Raw genomic sequence first — 21,227 nt, forward strand, 5'->3', positions numbered from 1 at the left:
GTATTCAAAACCTTGGGTAATTAGTTTTCGTGAATGTACTAATATTTTATTTTATAGTTTTTTAAAATAATATACATAAATATTAATTTTACTTCTTTGTCTGTTCACAGATTCCTGACGACTGGAGAAACCCTATCTTCACTACACTTCCAGTACCGTATTGGAATCTCTACCTTGTCTGGAATTGTTGCTGACACCTGCCGGGCTCTCTGGAATGTTCTTTGCCCAGAATTTATGCCCCTGCCCACCGCTGAAAAGTGGATGGAAATTGCTGACAAATTCTGGACAGTATGCAATTTTCCCAACTGTTTGGGAGCTGTTGATGGTAAACACATACGGATCATCAAACCCCAAAGAACGGGATCTGAGTACTATAATTACAAAAAGTACTTTTCAATAGTACTCATTGCGATTGCGGATGCCGGATGTATGTTTGTAGCAGTGGACATTGGAGCATTTGGCCGTGGTAATGACTCACAGGCTTTCAAAAACTCAGACATGGGCCGGAGGTTGTATGGCAACCAATTTAATTTCCCTATGCCACGGCCTCTTCCTCACACCGAAGCTCCGCCACTGCCCTTTGTAATGGTTGGCGATGAGGCTTTTCAAATGTGCGGAAACTTACTGAAACCCTACTCCAGCCGGGACTTGGACCACACCAAAAAAATATTTAATTACAGGCTGACCAGGGCCAGAAGAACTGTCGAGTGTGCTTTTGGGATTCTTGTTTCCAGATGGCGAATTCTGGGCACGGCCATTAATCTTAAACTTGAAACAGTCGATGAGGTGGTGAAGGCCTGTGTGGTTCTACATAACTTTGTGATGGCTAAAGAGCACCCGACCTTTGAACTGGACGATGATGCTCCTAACCCATTGCCTGAATTCACTCAGCACACTCTCAGGTCATCCGTTGAAGTTGGCCAAATGAGGGACCAATTTGCGGCCTACTTTATTTCTGATGTAGGACGGGTGCACTGGCAAGATGAAATGGTGTAATGTTTTTGTTTGTTTATGGTAATAAAAAACCTTATTTGATACCATTACTGAGTGCACTATATTTTTTAAACTCCAATTAAATAAAAAACTTCCCATGTATAACTGAATTTTTTGATGTTCACACACCTGGGCAGGTAAATACACATATGAGTTAAAATGCAGCATTGCTAGTCTGCGTGAAATATATTGGAACGAGCAAAGCTGCAGGCCATGAATCAGGAAACCATTTTTTTTCAAGAGAAAATTGTGCAACTAGTTGAAAACAAAGTATGTGATTTTCTCAAAACACAACCCTCAAAACCCAACCCCAATGAAAGTCCATGGGGAATACAAGTCAGCATTGAGTGGATGAATGTAATCTGCTCCATTCCAACTTAAAAGTTATTACACTAGGCCTTGGAATGACTATACTAGGCCGTGGTATTTCAAATATGAGTATAGTAGGCCTTGGGCCTACTAGTATAGTAATATGTGAAATACCACGGCCTAGTATAGTCATAACAAGGCCTACTCAATTTTTGTCAACTAGGATCTTGTTTCACGAAAAACAAACGGGTGAAACTTGACAAGTTTCGACAGTTTGTTTTTCATGAAACCAGATTCTAGTTGGTAAAAATAGAGTTATTACACTAGGCCTTGTAATGACTACACTAGGCCGTGGTATTTCAAATATGAGTATAGTAGGCCTTGGGGCTTGTAGTATAGTAATATGTGAAATACCACTGCCTAGTATAGTCATACCAAGGCCTACTCGAATTTTACCAACTAGGATCTTGTTTCACGAAAAACAAACTGGTGAAACTTGAAAAGTTTCAACCTTTTTTTTTTCATGAAACCAGATTCTAGTTGGTGAAACTAGAGTTATTACACTAGGCCTTGTAATGACTATACTAGGCCGTGGTATTTCAAATATGAGTATAGTAGGCCTTGGGGCTAGTAGTATAGTAATATGTGAAATACCACGGCCTAGTATAGTCATATCAAGGCCTACTGTAATAACTCGATTTTTAACAACTAGCATCTTGTTTCACAAAAAACAAACTGGTGAAACTAGAAAGAAACTTATTTTTAAGACAAGTTTCAACAGTTTGTTTTTCATGAAACCAGATCCAAGTTGGTAAAACTCGAGTTATTACACTAGGCCTTGGTATGACTATACTAGTCAGTGTTATTTCACATATGACTATACTAGGCCTTGGGTTGGTTTTTAACATGTATTTACCCATCAGTGTGTGTGAGCGGCGCAAACAACATTAATGAAACTTAGTAATGGTGAACCACAAATGTAAATTTATTTTTTATCACAAAAATAAACCAAAAAATTATTTTTTCCGGCGTTTGGGGGCAGATGGTTTCAATTTGGGGGTGTGCAGGGAATATGCAACACTTGCAGTTGAAGACGGTGTTTGAGGGGAAGGGGCAACAAAACTTGTGGGGGAAGGTAGTCCAGTTAAGGGAATTAAACTAGGAACACTTGGAGGAGAGGAAATCTGTTCAGGTACATTAGTTGTAATGGCATGTCGCCGTAGGCTTGTGTGCCTGGACCGACTTTGGCCCAATGCCCGCCTTGATAGATTTCACCTTGAACTAGGGGCAAATATTGAATGTAGGTCCCCCGTCTGCTGGTATGGCTGCTGCTGCTGCTGAGGTGGCGGCTGCTGCTGCTGAGGTGGCGGCTGCTGCTGAGGTGGCGGCTGCTGCTGAGGTGGCTGCTGCTGCTGAGGTGGTTGCTGCTGCTGAGGTGGTTGCTGCTGCTGCTGAGGTGGCTGCTGCTGCTGCTGAGGTGGCTGCTGCTGCTGAGGTGGCTGCTGCTGAGGTGGCTGCTGCTGCTCTTCGTTGTCAGTGCTCGTCCTTGCAGGAGGACTGGTGGCGGCAGTGATGGTCCAGGTTTGCAGAGTGGTGGTGGCAGGGCTACTACATGTTGTTGTAGCGGCAGGGCTGTTCCATGTTTGCCTAGTGGTGGCTGAGCTCCACGCATGCATGGGAGTGGCGGTGGTGCTCCAGACAGGAGCAGCGCTTGCCATGGTGGTGTCGGTGAAGTGACCAGCTGCAATCAGACTTGTGGTGGTGTAACGGTGGGTGTCCTGGCTTTGAATAGAGGTGTCCGTGCAGTGGTATGCAGCACAAGTCGGTAGTGAGGTGAAGCGAGTCAATGGTGGCACAGGTGGAAAGGACACCACTGACTGCTGACCGTACCGATTATGCTGCATAGCCTGCAAGAAAGCATTGTTGCAGGCCTGCAGCACATTCAGCTGTTGATCAGGACTAAGGTGTTCCGCCATGCCCTTTTCAATCTTACTAAAAAAATGGTGTGCTGGTCTGTTGAGGTCGGCCTCCAGACGGTCAAGGCGCTGTTCTACAGAATTGAAGCGGTGTTCAAAGTGGTTAAAACCACGTTCCATGAGTGCAAAACCGCTTTCAACTCTGTCGGACAGTGACTTGAGGCTGGAATTAAATGTCTCGCTCAAATGCATAAACTCGGGCAAGACATTCCTGTCCAAGGCCCTCTGCCGCTGGCGGGTAGTGCCCGCATAACCAGTGGCAGAGACCTGGGACAGGGGAACACCTGATGGCCCAGCTTCCTGGTCACCAGCTGTGTGTGTGGTTGACCTGCAAGGTGCTTCCTGGCTGTCGGATGGCTGGGACGGGTCAGAGGACGTCCGAGGAAGGACCGCTCCAGGGCCAGGTTGCAGGGTGCTGCTCCAGGTGCTGTGGAAGAAAGGAAAATCATTACTACCATGCCTTTACAAGAAGCATCAGCTGTGGATTAGAAAAACACAGATTAATAAAAATAAAAACCCAAAATTTATAATACTTACGATCTCGTGGCAAGGACCGGTCTTAGGAACTGCAACGCGTGATAGTGACGGTATCTAGTTCTGGTCCTTGACGCAGATCCACTGCGAACCTGGCCCTCAGCACGAACATCACTGTTGAAGCGGTCCTTGATCGAACGCCAACGTGTTCGGACTTTGTCCACTGTTGATAAAAAAAAAACAGTGCCGTCAAGGACAACAGTCACTGCGGCACAATGTAGCAATACAATACTCAAAGCAGTCACTGTAGACCCCGATGACACTGTTGGGTTTCCTGCTAGAATACACCTAGCACGAAACCCAACAGTGCCGTCAAGGACAACAGTCACTGCGGCACAATGTAGCAATACAATACTCAAAGCAGTCACTGTAGACCCCGATGACACTGTTGGGTTTCCTGCTAGAATACACCTAGCACGAAACCCAACAGTGCCGTCAAGGGCAACAGTCACTGCGGCACAATGTAGCAATACAATACTCAAAGCAGTCACTGTAGACCCCGATGACACTGTTGGGTTTCCTGCTAGAATACACCTAGCACGAAACCCAACAGTGCCGTCAAGGACAACAGTCACTGCGGCACAATGTAGCAATACAATACTCAAAGCAGTCACTGTAGACCCCGATGACACTGTTGGGTTTCCTGCTAGAATACACCTAGCACGAAACCCAACAGTGCCGTCAAGGACAACAGTCACTGCGGCACAATGTAGCAATACAATACTCAAAGCAGTCACTGTAGACCCCGATGACACTGTTGGGTTTCCTGCTAGAATACACCTAGCACGAAACCCAACAGTGCCGTCAAGGACAACAGTCACTGCGGCACAATGTAGCAATACAATACTCAAAGCAGTCACTGTAGACCCCGATGACACTGTTGGGTTTCCTGCTAGAATACGCCTAGCACGAAACCCAACAGTGCCGTCAAGGACAACAGTCACTGCGGCACAATGTAGCAATACAATACTCAAAGCAGTCACTGTAGACCCCGATGACACTGTTGGGTTTCCTGCTAGAATATGCCTAGCACGAAACCCAACAGTGCCGTCAAGGACAACAGTCACTGCGGCACAATACAGAGCAGGGAAATACTCACTAAACGCCTTTTTGGAGGATGCTGTGGCGCTGTCCCAGCCATCCATCAACGCTGCGGCCACCTCATTCCATAGCTGCCGGGTCACCACAATGTCCTTGTGCAGCCGGTCACGGCTGTCCCACAATGGCGAACGCTCCTGGACCAGGCTGATGAGCTGCTCATTATCCAGGTAGACGTCTTCATCCCGTTGTGGAACCTAGACAAAACACATTCATTAGAATAATCCAATTTAAATTGAATAAAAAGTTACAAAAAAATAAACATAAAAAAGAGTAAAAATAGAAGATAAAAAATAAAGAACATTACAAATCATTTGATACTTACATTCCGTATCACCACCGGGACTTGGCTTCGCTGCTCCTGCTCTTCGCCCTCACTAGTCCCGTCCGCAGAAGATGATGATGACGATGTCTTAAAAAAGTTGAAAAAAACGTAAGAGATTTGGAGAAGCAGCAGATATACTTACCAGATGCACGAAAATAATCACCTCACGGTCTGCTTGCGCCAATTCCTGCCGCGATGGGGAATACTCGGATTCTGAAGACATACTGCATGTAAAAATAATAAAAATCATTAGTACATACATAATTTAAAAGGACAGGCATATAATGTAATATACTCACATTCTTCGCTGATATAATGGGTTCTTGGTTGACTGTCTGCTCTTCAATCTGTCAGTGTAGTAGTGGCAGAGTTTTGGCAGGCACCTCCTTTATATAGACTTTTTTTTTTGACTTTAGAAGATTATAACTAGGACAACAAGTGGACACCACCAAAAAAATGCAGCGCTAAAAAAACGCTTACATGCGCATGCCAGTGCGCACGTATGCGCATCCATAGGCTATAATGGCCATTTTTAGCGCAAAACGTGCGCATGCGCTTTTTTCCAGGGCCAAAAAATGCAACATGCTGCGTCTGGAAAATACCAACGCACACCCCAAAAAAACGCAGCGCATGAAAATCGCATACGTGTGCTTACCAGCGCGCAGGTATGCGCACCCATGTTAAATATAGGGGAAAAAACGCATGCGCAGGTATGCGTTTTTTTCCAGCGCAAAAAAACGCAAATGTGAAACCAGCCTAAGCTTGGTCTTGTTTTCCTCCTCGGTGACCCAATCATAACAGAATCACCAGCCTAAACTGCAGATTCTAGGGTACTCAAAAGCAGGAGAGAATTGTAAAAAAAAAAGAAAGAAAAAAAGTGCATTTTTAAATATATATATTTTTTCCTCTTTTTCTCTGGGGCCGTAGGAGGATTTTTTTTTCTAATGGAGATTAAGCAATTGTCTGATCGTGTTGAGCAGCTCGCTGCTGAAGTGCGGGGAATTTCCGCCTATCTCGCTCAATCACCTCCTGTTGGACCAAAAATCCCTACTCCTGATGTGTTTTTTGGGGATCGGTCTAAATTTTTGAATTTTAAGAATAATTGTAAACTATTTCTTGCCTTGAAGCCTAACTCATCGGGGAGCTCTGTGCAGCAGGTTAAAATTGTCATCTCCTTGCTGCACAGCGATCCCCCGGATTGGGCTTTTTCTCTGACACCTGGAAATCCTATTCTGACTAATGTGGATGCATTTTTTCAAGCCTTGGGGTTGTTGTATGATGAACCTAATGCTAATAATCAAGCTGAGAAAACCCTATTGGCATTGAACCAGGGTCAGGATTCTGCCGTTATACTGTCAAAAATTCCGAAAGTGGGCGGTCCTTACTACATGGAATGATGGTGCCTTAGCAGCTCTGTTTTGGAAAGGTTTATCAGAAACCGTAAAAAATGTTATGGTGGGATTTCCTGTTCCCTCTGGTCTTAATGATTCTATGTCATTAGCCATTCAAGTTGATCGGCGTTTACATGAACGTAAAACTACATGAGAGGCGCTGCCGCCTTTTGAACAAACATCTGAACCCATGCAATGTGATAGGGTTTTGTCTAGGGCGCAACGTCAGGTGTTTAGAAGGCGTAATAAGCTGTGTTTTTTCTGTGGAGACTCCTCTCATACTATTTCTGTCTGCCCTAAACGAGACAAATGTTTTGCGCACACATTTGCTGTGGGCTGTGTACAACCTAAGATCCTTTTGGCAATTACTCTGATCTGATCCTTATCTACATTTTCCGCTAAGGCTTTTGTGGATTCAGGAGCTGCTTTGAATCTGATGGATTTGGACTTTGCTCAACGTTGTGGTTTTCCCATGATACCCCTGCAGACTCCTATCCCTTTGAGGGGTATTGATGCTACTCCTTTGGTGGAGAATAAACCCCAGTTTTGGACCCAGGTGATAATGCGGGTCGCCCCGGACCACCAAGAAAATTGTAAATTTTTGGTGCTGCATAATTTGCATGATACTATTGTTCTGGGTTTTCCCTGGTTGCAAACTCATAATCCTGTTTTGGATTGGAAATCTGTGTCTGTGGTGAGTTGGGGTTGTCAGTGTGTTCTTAATGACACTCCTATTGTCTCCACCTTTCCCCAGTCTCATGATATTCCAGATTATTTGGCTGATTTTTCTGATGTATGTAGTGAGAGTAAGTCTGCGTCTTTGCCTCCTCATAGGAGTTATGACTGTGCAATTGAGTTAATGGCCGGGTGTCAATTTCCCAAGGGTCGGCTTTTCAACTTATCGGTACCCGAACATGATGCTATGCGATCTTATATCAAGGAGTCGTTGGAGAAGGGTCATATTAGACCATCCTCTTCACCCTTAGGTGCTGTTTTTTTTATTGTGACCAAGAAAGATGGTTCATTAAGGCCTTGTATTGACTATCGCTCCCTTAACAAAATCACTGTTAAATATCAGTACCCGTTACCCCTGATTTCTGATTTATTTTCCAGAGTAAGTGCATGCTGGTTTACCAAGCTTGACCTCAGGGGGTTGTAAAATCTTATTCGCATCAAGCACCGGGATGAATGGAAGACAGCGTTTAATACTCTGGAGAGACATTTTTAGTACCTGGTGATGCCTTTTGGGCTCTCTAATGCCCCTTCTGTCTTCCAATCCTTTATGAACGATATTTTCCGGGACTTTGTGGATAAGTTTTTGATCATTTATCTGGATGATATTTTGATCTTTTCCAGTGATTGGGATTCTGATGTGGAACATGTCTGGACTGTGTTCCGGATTTTGAGGGAACATTCCCTGTATGTTAAGGGATCGAAATGTCTCTTTGGTGTCTAGAGGATTTCATTTTTGGGATTTATTTTGTCTCCATCGGCAATTGAAATGGACCCGGCCAAGGTACAGGCCATGTATGATTGGGTTCAGCCCACTTCTTTGAAGGCTCTCCAGAAGTTTTTGGGTTTTGCTAATTTCTATCGTAAATTTATAGGTAATTTTTTTGGTATTGTCAAACCACTGACTGATCTGACCAAAAAGGGCGCTGATGTGGTGAATTGGTCTCCAGAGGCAGTCTCGGCATTTCAAGTGCTTTAGCGGAGATTCACTTCTGCTCTGGTTCTACGGTAACCTGATGTCTCACTTCCATTTCAGGTGGAGGTAGATGCTTCGGAGATTGGTGCAGGAGCTGTTTTGTCCTAAAAAGATCCGGTGACTTCTAAAATGAATCCCTGTGCCTTCTTTTCTCAGAAATTCTCCCCATCTGAACGTAACTATGATGTGGGGAATCGGGAATTGTTGGCCATGAAATGGGCATTTGAAGAGTGGAGACATTGGTTGGTGGGAGCTAGACATCAAGTTGTGTTCCTTACCGACCACAAGAATTTGATTTATCTTGAATCAGCCAAACGCTTGAATCCTAGACAGGCTAAGTGGGCCTTGTTTTTCACGTGTTTTAATTTTGTGGTCTCTTTTCTTCCGGGCACTAAGAATGTTAAGGCGGACGCCCTTTCTAGGAGTTTCTTTGCGGATTCTCTTATTATGACCGAGCCTACTGCCATTCTGGGTGAGGGGGTAGTTCTTTCTACCATCTCACCTGATTTGAGACGTGCCCTGGAGGAATTTCAGGAGAACAAACCAGAGCGTTGCCCTATGGGAAAATTGTATGTTCCTGACCAGTAGAGGAAGAGAGTAATGTCTGAAATTCATTGCTCCGTGTTGGCTGGTCATCCAGGTATTTTTGGTACCAGAGATTTGGTGAGTCGGTCTTTTTGGTGGCCTGCCTTATCTCGTGATGTCAGGAATTTTGTGCAGTCCTGTGGGACTTTTTCTCAGTCTAAACCCTGTTCTCGTTCTAGTGGGTTGTTGATGCCCCTGCCGGTGCCCAAGAGGCCATGGACCTATATCTCAATGGATTTTATTTCTGATCTTCCTGTCTCTCAGAGAATGACTGTTATCTGGGTGATTTGTGATAGATTTTCTAAGATGATCCATCTTGTACCACTCCCAAAGTTGCCATCTTCTTCAGAGTTGGTTCGGTTGCATGGGATTCCTGAGAACATTGTGTCGGACAGAGGAGTCCAGGTTGTTTCCAGATTTTGGAGAACTGTTTGTTCCAATCTGGTAATTCAGTTATCTTTCTCTTCTGCATTTCATCCTCAGACCAATGGGCAGACTGAGAGAACAAACCATACTTTGGAGTCATATTTGAGATGTTTTATATCTGCTGATCAGGATGACTGGGTCTCATTTTTGTTCTTGGCTGAATTTGCGCTAAACAATAGAGCTGGTTCTGCCACTTTGATGTCGCCCTTTTTCTGTAACTTTGGGTTTCATCCTCGATTTTCTTCAGGGCAAGTGGAATCTTCGACCTGCCCAAGTGTGGACACTGTGGTAGAGAGAATGCAGCAGATTTGGGACCAAGTGGTGGATAAGTTGTCCCTCTCTCAGGAAATAGACCAACAGTTTTCCAACCGGCATAGGACCATTGGTCCCCGGTTTAAAGTGGGTGATATGGTTTGGTTGTCATCAAAGAATATTCCCATGAAGGTTACGTCTCCAAAGTTCAAGCCAAGATTCATTGGACCTTATAAGATTTTGGAGATTCTTAATCCTGTTTCTTTTCGATTAGCTCTTCCAGTTACGTTTAAGATCCATAACGTGTTTCATAAATCTCTGTTGAAGAAGTTTGTGGAGCCAGTAGTTCCTATGGCGGCACCTCCTGACCCTGTATTGGTTAAAGGCAATGTGTAATATGAGGTAGAGAAAATATTGGATTCTCGTTTGGCTAGACGGAGACTCCAGTACTTGTTCAAATGGAAGGGTTATGGTCAAGAGGATAATTCTTGGGTCTCTGCTTCTGACATTCATGCCGATAGATTGGTTCGTGCTTTTCACCGGGGCCATCCTGATCAGCCTGGTGGCATGGATGAGGGTTCAGTGACACCTCCTCAAGGGGGGTACTGTTGTGAATTCACTTTCTGGCCTACCTCTGGTTACCCAGCTCAGTCTCTGCATGCTCAAGCTAAGTGTTCTTTTGCTATTTTTGCTATTGTTCACATTTGATTTGGTTTTGTCTATTTCAGTTTTGTGTGGTCAGCCAGCCCCGGCTGGGGCTGTGCTGAATTTCCATCCATATGTTTCTGTTTGTGCCAGTTTGTTTTTGTCCCTTATTAGATTGGCCTCTCTTTGCTTTGTTTTCAGAATATACCAGAGTGCTGATATAGTGGGCGAAGTCTAGTGACTTCAGTATTTTTTCTATCCTACCTGCATTTATGTTTTCACCTTGTCTCACCGACAATATATGTTTGAGGGCTATCTATTTCTTTGGGGTCTGCTTTGGGGCAGTTTAGATTTCCCCATTCTTGCTTTAGGCTTATTTAGTTCTCCGGCTGTGTCGAGGCGTCTAGAATCATCGTAGGTGCGCTCCACGGCTACTGCTAGTTGTATGGATAGGGTTAGGGGTCTGCAATCCGCTTAGTTACCAACTTCTCTGGTTTTCTGTGGCTTAGCTTGGTCTTGCTTTCCTCCTTGGTGACCCAATCATAACAATAGTGTTGTGGTACTTTTAAATCTTTGTATATATATATCAATCTCAGTAAGCCAGTCCAGACTCTCCGCTACTGGAAACTACATGGATACAAGTACAGACGGAAAGTCGAGTGTTAGCAGAAATTTGGAAATTACTCATCGTGGGAAAACCTCCCGGTACATGTTGCAGAGGCGATGCAGACCCTCAATTACTGTGTCTGTGGAGACAGCGAAAACGGTTGTTTGTGAAGAAATGATTGCTTTATCGCAGTAGCGTGGATCACATCACCGTTACTCGTCTCCATCAAATTGTGATCACAGGGAGAGATGCAGACATGGTACTCACTGCCTATCATGATGATTCTGGTCATTTTGGAGTGTAAAAGACAGTAGCCACAGGCCGTTGGCGATTCTTTTGGTTTGGCAAGAGAGGAGACATTGAAAAATGGTGGCAGGAATGTCATACGTCTGTGAATATCACAACTGTGAAAGGTGATCATAAAGCACCACTGCATCTGCTTGTAAGTTGACGTCCATTTCAAATGGTAGCCATTGATCATCTGAAGGTAGAGGCCAGCAGGACAGGCAATAGCTACATCTTAACCATCATCGATCAAGACACCAAATTTATAGTGGTCGTCCCTGTGAAGGATTTAACTGCCCAGACTACACAGCGGTGGAGCAGGGAGAGGTAAGTATTGCAACTTGCAAATGCTGTGGCCATGACCAAGCGGGGGGCACACTCGTGGGCGACGGTACTGGCACAGGGCCCCTCATAGTACGCTGGTGTGCCCCCCACCGTCAGAGACACTGTATTGTACTTTGAGGGGCCCTGTGCCAGTGCCGTCGGTCATCAGTGGGCCCATCCACCTGTTCAGAGCAACGGCACTTGCCCGGGCGCGCCAGGTGTTGACCCCAGCCCTTGGGGAGGTGGGCAGCCCAGTTAGGGAGGTTTAAAAAATGGCATATGTTGATGTGTAGGCTGGACATTCAGCTGCTGCAAATGGCGGAATTGGGTAAGTCCGAGGAAGAGGAGGACAAAAGCGAGGCAGTTTTCTGGCAACCTATGTGTCATCAGGGGAAGGTGGGACAAAATCCTTTGAAACCGATGCATGGTTCATTTTAATGAAGGTTAGATCTTCAACATTTTGGGTCGACAGATGGGTCCTTTTTCTGTCAGGATTGATCCAGCAGCACTGAAGACTCTTTCAGATAACACGCTAGCAGCAGGGTAAGCGAGCTCCTGTAAGGCATAGTGTGCCAATTCAGGCCAGGTGTCCAGTTTAGAGGCCCAATAGTCAAAGGGGAAGGCACTGTGAGGGAGAACATCAATATGGGAGGAGAACTAGTTTGTAACCATAGTTGACAACTGCTGTCTCCTGTCACTTGTAATCGATGCAGTATTAGCAGTCGTGTGAGCGGTACTTGAGAAATCATTCCACAACATGGTCATTAAACCCCTGTCTCCAACGCCACTTTGGCTGTGTGCACCACGAACACTTCTTCCATTGTGCCTATTACGGCTCGTGGGAGAACCAGCACCGCTGCTGTGTGCTGAGAAAGCCTCAAACAAACGGTTTACCAGAGTTGCTTGTTTGTTAGCCAATATTATCTCTAGGTTCTCCTGTGGCATGATGTTGTGTAATTTGCCTTTGTAGCGTGGATCGAGGATGCTGGCCAGCCAGTAGTCGTCATCCTTCATCATTTTGGCAATGCGGGGGGTCCCTTTTTAGGATCCGCAAGGCATAATCGCACATGTGGGCCAATGTTCCAGGTGTCAATAATGCACTACCACTGCTGGGTGGAGGAGCACTTTCCGGCAAATCCACATCCCTACAGTCACGCACAAACACTGTACCTGACCTTGGAACGCCAACTTTTTCTCTTGCCCCTTGAGAAGCATCCTCCTGCCCAAAATAATCATCCCCCTCATCCTCCTCTTCCTCTTCTTCCTCCACCTCTTCCAGGACAGTTCCCTGACCAGACAATGGCTGACTGTCAGCAAGGCTTCCCTCCTCCTCCTGTTCCTCCTCCACTGCAGACACCAGCTCCTTAATGTGTCAAACTTTGCATGAGCAGACACATAAGTGGGATGCTCATGCTTATGATGGCATCGTCTGCGCTTACCAGCCGTGTGCATTCCTCAAAACACTGAAGGACTTTACAGAGGTCTTTCAGCTTTGACCAAAGCACACCCGACATTTCCATGTCTTCCCTCAAACTGCCTGCCCGTGTAGCCTCCCACAAATGCATTACAGCCTGCCTATGTTTGCACAGACTCTCAACCATGTGCAGGGTGGAGTTCCACCTTGTTGCATGGTCTTTGATTAGGCGGTGCTTGGGGAAGTGGAGCAATCGCTGCAGCTTCTGCATACGAGTGGAGTGGACGTTTGAGCAAAGGATGTGCGAGCACAGTCTTCGCACCTTATGGAGCAGGGATGTTAACTCTGGATAATTATTAAGGAAGCACTGCACCACCAGGTTCAAAGTGTGAGCCAGGCAAGGTATGTGTGTGAGTTTTGCACGGGCTATGGCTGCCACTAAATAACGGCCGTTATCACTGAATACCTTGCCTGGCTAAAGATGTAGAGTGCCCAGCCATGACTCACTTTGTCGCAGCAAGTAGTACCTCTGCGGTGTGTCTGTTGTCGCCCAAAGACATCATCTTTAGCACAGCCTGCTGACGCTTACCACTAGCTGTTCGATAGTGGGACACCTCATGTGCATCACTGCCAGCTGCGGATGGAGTGCTCTTGCGACTGCACTCTGTGGACGAGCTTTCGCTTATGGAGGAGGAGGAGGGTTGAAAGTCTTCAGCCAACTGTTTCCTATACAGTGGGCTAGGTAGCACTGTTCCACCGCCGCTGTCCCCTGTGGAGCCTGCATCCACCACATTAACCCATTGCGCAGTGATGGACACGTAACGGCCATGGCCATGCCTACTGGACCATGCATCTGTTGTGAGGTGCTCCTTTCCTCTCACTGATTGCTTGAGTGCATGGACAATGCAGTCTTTCACATGCAGGTGGAGGGCTGGGATGGCTTTTCGAGAAAAGAAGTGCCAACTGGGTAGGTCATAGCGTGGGACTGCATAGGCCATGAGCTCACAGAAAGCTTCGCTTTCAACCAAACGGTAGGGCATCATCTCTAATGAGATTAGTTTGGCAATGTAGGCGTTCAAACACAGTGTACACGGATGAAAGGATGAGTACTTTCTTTTCCTACTCAGAGTCTCTGGTAGGGTGAGCTGGACAGGAGAGCTGCATATGGGAGACGTAGCGGTGGACCAGATGGAATGAGAGGGAGTTGGTGATGGTATTGGTGGTGATGGCATAGATTCAGTGTTGTGTTGCAAAACCATTGTGATTCCCTGAGTACTTTCGCCTTTCGACGACACCTCAATATTTAGTGCTGGTGGTGTGCTTAACGGTGGTGGTGGTCTTACAGTGGGGGAAGTGATGGAGCGTTGCTGGCTACCTTCAGTCGGAGCAGGTGCACATGTGCTACCTGAGGTTTTGTAGTCCGTCCACGCTTGCAAGTGCATGTTGATTAAATGTCTAAGCATGCAACTGGTATTCAAATTTCCGAGTTGTTTACCTTGGCTTAAGGTCCTTCTGCACTTCTTACAGGTAACCTTTGCCTCATCAGTAGGATTTTGGACAAAGAAGTGCCACACTGCACTCTTCATATGATGGTATACATTTTCTTGCCTTGCACGCTGTGCTAAGTTGACCGTCTGGCCAAGCTGTCCTGCAACTCTTTTTTGGTCCACGTTTTTGCACAGCTACGGGCCTGCCAGATAACCGCGGCTGCGATGTCAATGCCTGCTGCGGATCCTTCTCCTTATCTGAACTATTGCCAGTGCCGCCCTCCTCCCCCAATGGATGCCAATCCGGGTCAAGAACTGGGTCATCCATCACCTCCTTTTCAAAGTCATCTGCACCTTCCTCTTTACCTTCCTCTGTGTCACTGTGTAAGGTGGTATAGTATGCGGGAAGGGGCACCTGAGTTTCATCAGGGTCAGATTCTGGCTCAGTAGACATGCGAGGGCAATATAGTGCTCTGGATCAATGTACCAACAGAATCATCTAGCAGTGGCTGGGCATCAGTGCACTCCATGTCAGCTTCATCTTGGACTGGGGAATTCAAGATTTGACAGGATCACCCAGGCATGGCATGTGAAAAGAGCTCCATAGAGTAATCTGAAGTGTGGGCTGCCGCATCCTTAACTTTTGGTGAGGGTGAAGGACACAAGGAAAGGAACCCTGCACTGACGACTACGTGCGTGCAGGTTTCGAACGTTCAGAAGAGGAGGCAATAGAGCTGGTGGCTGTTTCGGCAATGTACGCCAAAACCTGTTCCTAATGCTCCGGCTTTAAAAGCGGCTTTCGTACTCCAACAAAAGGTAACCTTACAGGCCTTCTTGGGCCAGCTCAACACCTCCTGCCTTAGCTGCTATTGTGCTTTTGCCAGAACCAGCCGATGCACCACCACCATCATTACCAGCTGCGCCCCCCTGCCCACGTCCCTCTTCCACCATACTTCCTCATGTTTGGGAAATTGTACCAAAAATACCAGCAGAGAGATGGTACTGTATGAGGAGCGTCCAGCTGTGTAAGGTGTATTAAAAAAATTAAATCTACGTATATATTTTGTTAGTCAGTGACGCTCACCCAGTATGTATTTGACCGTAATCCAACAAGCAGATATACGGTACTGTATCAGAAGTGTACAGCTGTATACGTTTTTTGTGTAACTAACAATCTCCATATATGTATTTACGGAGTGACACACACACGCTGACTCTGTATAAATGTGACTGTAATGCGAACGGCAGATATACAATACTATTTGAGAATCGGACAGCTGTATACGGTGTCTGTATGGAAAATTGTCAATCTCCGTCTATTTTTATATGGAGTGACACACGCTGTCTCTGTATAGTTTTGACCATAATCAAACAGCAGATATACAAAACTGTTTGAAAAGCGGACAGGTCTGGAAAAATGGAAAATCTCCTTGGTTTGTTTTTCCAGAGTCACACACAGATAGCTTGTATTTGTCCTTGATACCAGCCAGTACACGGTAGTGTATGAGGAGCATACACCACTATACGGCGTCTGCATGGAAAATTGTCAATCTCCATCTATTTTTATACGGAGTCACACACGCTGTCTCTGTATAGTTTTAAACCATAATCAAACAGCAGATATACGAAACTGTTTGAAAAGCGGACAGCTCTATAAGGTGTAGGTCTGGAAAAATGGAAAATCTCCTCGGCTTGTTTTCCCAGAGTCACACACAGATAGCTTGTATTTGTCCGTGATACCAGCCAGTGCATGGTAGTGTGTGAGGAGCGTACACAGCTATACGGTATGTGAAAAAATGAACGTTCGGTAACTCACCAGAACAAAATAATAAAAGTTGGAGTGCTTTGAAAAAAGCAGTTTGAACAGCAGTGTGCACACAGCAATGCAGCTATCAGGTAGCCTTAAAAGGCAGCTTAATCACCACCAGCACTGCTGCACACAACAAAAATCCTCCCCTTTCACTGTACACTAACTGTACAGTGAAAAGCGCTATCAGCAGAAGCAATTTTTTTGTTCCTCTTCCCTGCCTAACGCTCTCCCTTATTCAGAATCAGCAGCAGCACCTCTCCCTATTCTAAGATCGGTAGAAGTAAGATGGCGGTTGGCGGTCACGGCCTTTTATAGCCACTGTGACGCCACACAAAGCCAGCCAATCACTTCAATGCCCTTCTCTAAGATGGTGGTGGCCGCTGCCCATGTCATCGCGTTGCCCACAATGTGCGTCCAACATCATTGGCTGAGAAAAGGTACTGGAAGCATTATTTGAAACGCGACTTTGGCGCTCGGCTCGGCGACCTCATGGCCGACCTCACGCTATGGTCGGGTTTTGATCTGCGAAACTCGACTTTAGCTAAAGTCGGCGATTTTTGAATTTGACCGACCCATTTTGCTCAACTCTAGTGATGACACACTGATGCACAACATTAATGACACCAGTGCCATTTTTACAATTGTCACACACAACGACAAAAAAATCGGTCCAATTTTTTACGGACCAATATCGCACAAATGTTTCCTGAACAGTGATCCATCTGTCATCCGATTTTCCTGCGATGATGCGATTTTTATCGCTTTTAAGCATCCGTTTGACATCCGTCTGCCGATATTTTGAAGGAGGCTACCAAAATGGACAAATAACGGTTTTCAGGCCTGAAACTAATTTAAATCATCATTCAGCCCTATATTTATTGGCTGTACAACAGGTGGGAGCCTCATAACTTTGCAATAGAGTCTGTGCTTGGATTTGGTCAGGTCTGCTTTGTGCTAAACATGACAGACAGGCTGACTTTTAACACCAGTGAGCGTGTTCTTTTCAGTTGGGTTATATCCCGTCGTTTTAGTGAGCCCTACCCTGTGATTGTAGATCCGTGGAGGTGTTCTTTTTTTTTACTGGTGCCAGCGAAATTTGCATGCCAAAGCTTCCTGCCAATGCCTGATGCTATTTCCTGTCACCTGGAGAAGTCTTGCGATTTTATCGCAAGTCACACGTGTGGTCCTTTTTTAATCCGATTTTTAATCGCACCCATAGTCTTGCATTGGTGAGTCCGATCCGAAAATTGGTGACAATCGCAGCATGCTGTGATTGTCTCGGCCCGAGGAAAAGATCCGATAAAAAATCGGATGATAGGAGCTACACCATAGAATAACATTGGTACGATTGCAATGCGATTTTTTTATCGCATTGCATTTGTCCGATTTTCTCGCTAGTGTGACGCCGGCCTTACGTGTTTAAACATGGACGTGTGAATGAGATCAAATTCTGAACTTTTTGGCCAAGCCTCACCTTTTCTAATAGAGCAGTCAAACCTTAAAGGTACCTAAGGCTTAGATCTCATAGTTGAACAAAAATGGTCAGTTTAAGAAGTCAGTGCTGACTGGCCAATAAGCAAGTGCTGGTTAATTTTATTTATTTATTTTCCTTTATTTATGGGTTTAGTGTTGTTTTAAGAAGTAAAGCTCCAGTTATATGTGATACAGATGTTCTGGGTGCTTATCTTAAACTATATGTTTGGTCATGGAAAAGAGAATACTTTAGTTTTAAAAGCAAAGGTGACTAACAAGGTTATTTGCTAATTGAGCAAGCAAAATTAGAATGGTAACACAGCAAATAAATACACAATAATCTCTGATTTAACCTTTTCATGTGCAGTGTGCCCTAGTGGGTAGGCTGTTTACCATTACAGGAAGCAGAGATAAGATTATTGTGTAAACAATTACAGTTGAAGCAATCAACATTGACAAATGAAACAAAATGAGAGAGACTGAAAACTAAAGGTACTGTCACACTTAGCGATGTACCAGCGATCCCGACCAGCGATATGACGCGGTCAGGATCGCTGGTACATCGCTAAGTGGTCGCTAGTGAGCTGCCACACAGGCAGATCTCACCAGCGACATCGCAGGGGACGGGGGTCGCTACTTACCTGTCACACCAGGCGATCCTGCGTCCTCCCGCCCGGCTCCACGCGTCGCTCGTCTTCACAGCAGGAAGCACCACAGGAAGCTGATGACGAGAAACAGTCCAGGACGTTCTCGCATGATCAGCGATAACCAGCGGGGGAGCCGGTCGTAGGTAAGTATCAGACACAGAGATATCGCTAGCAATATCGCTATAACGTCACTAGTTATAGCGATATTGCTAGTGATATCTCTTAGTGTGACATGTCCTTAAGGAACCTTAAAATGCTTGCCATTTTTTTCAGCTGCATCTTTTGTGTTAAATAATTTTTATTGCATTAGCTTAATTTTAAATTAATATTTCTTTTGTTACTCATGATTTGTAATGTTAAAGAAAAAGATAAGTATTCTTTGCTTCATCTTGCATGTGTGAAGCAAGTGCTTTGCAAAAGTGTAAAGAGCAACAATTAAAGTAGCTGTTTCATCAATAATTCAGTAATGATCCTCTTCAGTTAGTTTCACAGTGATCTTCCCAAAGGAGATTTATTTTATTAAATGCTGCTAGTGAATACTTATTTAAAATCCTGGCACAGTATAGGATTCTGCATTGTTGATTATAGGATAGCTTTGGGAAAAAAATCTAAGCAGAATATCGTTTTTTGTTCAAACAGATACACAGGTGGTCAAAATTGTTGGTACCCCTCGTTTAATGACAGAATAACCCACAATGGTCACAGAAATAACTTGAATCTGGCAAAAGTAAACAGGGTAAGAAAAACCACACTTAGCTTTCTCTGCTGCAATGCACCACACAGCAGAGTAAGGCACCAGATAACAGAATTTATCTGAAGCACCACTGCACCAGCAACCTCCTGTCTTCAGCACGGTTGGTATCCATAAGGACTTGTATAACCAACAGTCAGCTGATGCATCAGGTTACCTTTTAAAGGAAGGTGGGAATGGTCACCACCTGCATCAGCAAACTAACCAGCCATGTAAATACACCCTGCGGCCACCGGGGAGAAAAACAGGCTTTAACCCCCGATGGCCTGAAAGGAAAAAGTTTATATGTGAGAATACAGATCTGCCACAGATCCAAAAATGGATCGTGACAGTTTTAGGCTGATCTCTCACCTTTCTCATGATCAAAGATACCCCACGAGGTGAGTTTTTGCATGGTGCCCCAGATCGATGTCGATTGACAGTCATTTTTTATTTCTTCCATTTTCTTACTATTTCACCAACAGTTGCCTCCTTCTCACCTAACATCTTACTTATGGTTTTGTAGCCCTTTCCAGCTTTGTGCAGGTCTAAGATCTTGTCTCTGACATCCTTATAAAGCTCTTTGGTCTTGTGCATGTTGTAGAGGTTAAAGTCTGACTGATTAATTGAGTCTATAGACAGGAGTCTTTTATAAAGGTGACTATGTATGACAGCTGTCTTTAATGCAGGTAACGAGCGGATTAGGAGCATCTATCTGGTCTGTTGGTAGGTAGGGGATCAAATACTTATTTCTCACTGCAAAAGGTAAATAAATTTATATAATTAATACAATGTTTTCTTCTGGATTTTATTTTTGATATTCTATCTCTCAATGTTAATGTTAAAATTAACCTACCCTTAAAATTCAAGACTGTTCTTGTCTTTGTCAGTGGGCAAACTTACAAAATCAGCAAGGGATCAAATACTAATTTGCCCCACTGTATATACATACAGTATATTATATATATATATATATATATACTCTATATTCAACATATCATATATATTTTAGGACAACCGCTACCAGGGCTGCAGTGGTTAGCATCTATGCATATGTGCCAAACATCTCCTTGCTTACCCCATCATGCTGTTTTATAAAACTTCTTTTGCTGCCACTGCCACTGCACAGTCATAGAATCATAGAATCATAGAATCGTAGAGTTGGAAGGGACCTCCTGGGCCATCTGGTCCAACCCCCTGCTCAAAGCAGGATTCGCTAAATCATCCCAGTCAGATGTCTGTCCAGCCTCTGTTTGAAGACTTCCATTGAAGGAGAACTCACCACTTCTCGTGACAGCCTGGTCCACTCATTGATCACTCTAACTGTCAAAAAGTTTTTTCTAATATCTAATCTGTGTCTCCTCCAATTCAGTTTCATCCCATTGCTTCTAGTCTTTCCTTGTGAAAATGAGAATAAAGTTGATCCTTCTACAATGTGACAGCCCTTTAGATATTTGTAGACAGCTATTAAGTGTCCTCTCAGTCTTCTCTTTTGCAAACTAAACATTCCCAAATCCTGCAACCTTTCCTCATAAGACAGGGTTTGCAGACCGGTCACCATTCTGATCGCTCTTTTCTGAACTTGCTCCAGTTTGTTGATGCCTTTTTTAAAATGTGGTGCCCAAAACTGGACACAATATTCCAGATGAGGTCTGACCAAAGAGGAGTAGAGGGAAATAATGACTTCACGTGATCTAGACTGTATGCTTCTGTTAATACATCCTAGAATTGCATTTGCCTTTTTTGCTGCTGCATCACACTGTTGACTCATATTCAGTCTGTGATCTATTAGTATACCCAAGTCTTTTTCACATGTGCTGTCACTTAACCCTATTCCTCCCATTCTGTATATGCTTTTTTCATTTTTATTGCCCAGATGTAGTACTTTGCATTTCTCCCTGTTAAAAACCATTCTGTTAGTTGCTGCCCACTTCTCCAGTTTATTTATATCTTTTTGAATCCTCTCTCTTCTCTAGTATTAGCTATCCCTCCTAGCTTTGTGTCATCAGCAAATTTAATCAGTTTACCCTCAATTCCTTCATCTAAATCGTTGATAAAGATGTTGAACAATACAGGGCCCAGGACAGAGCCCTGTGGTACCCCACTTGAGACATTCTTCCAACTGGATGTGCAGCCATTTACGACCACTCTTTGGGTCCGATCACTAAGCCAGTTATGAATCCACCTAACAGTTGCCTTGTCCATTCC

This window comes from Dendrobates tinctorius, unplaced genomic scaffold (assembly GCF_039654945.1).
Source record: "Dendrobates tinctorius isolate UK_male_01 unplaced genomic scaffold, ASM3965494v1 ptg000024l, whole genome shotgun sequence".
Taxonomy (NCBI): Eukaryota; Metazoa; Chordata; class Amphibia; order Anura; family Dendrobatidae; genus Dendrobates; species Dendrobates tinctorius.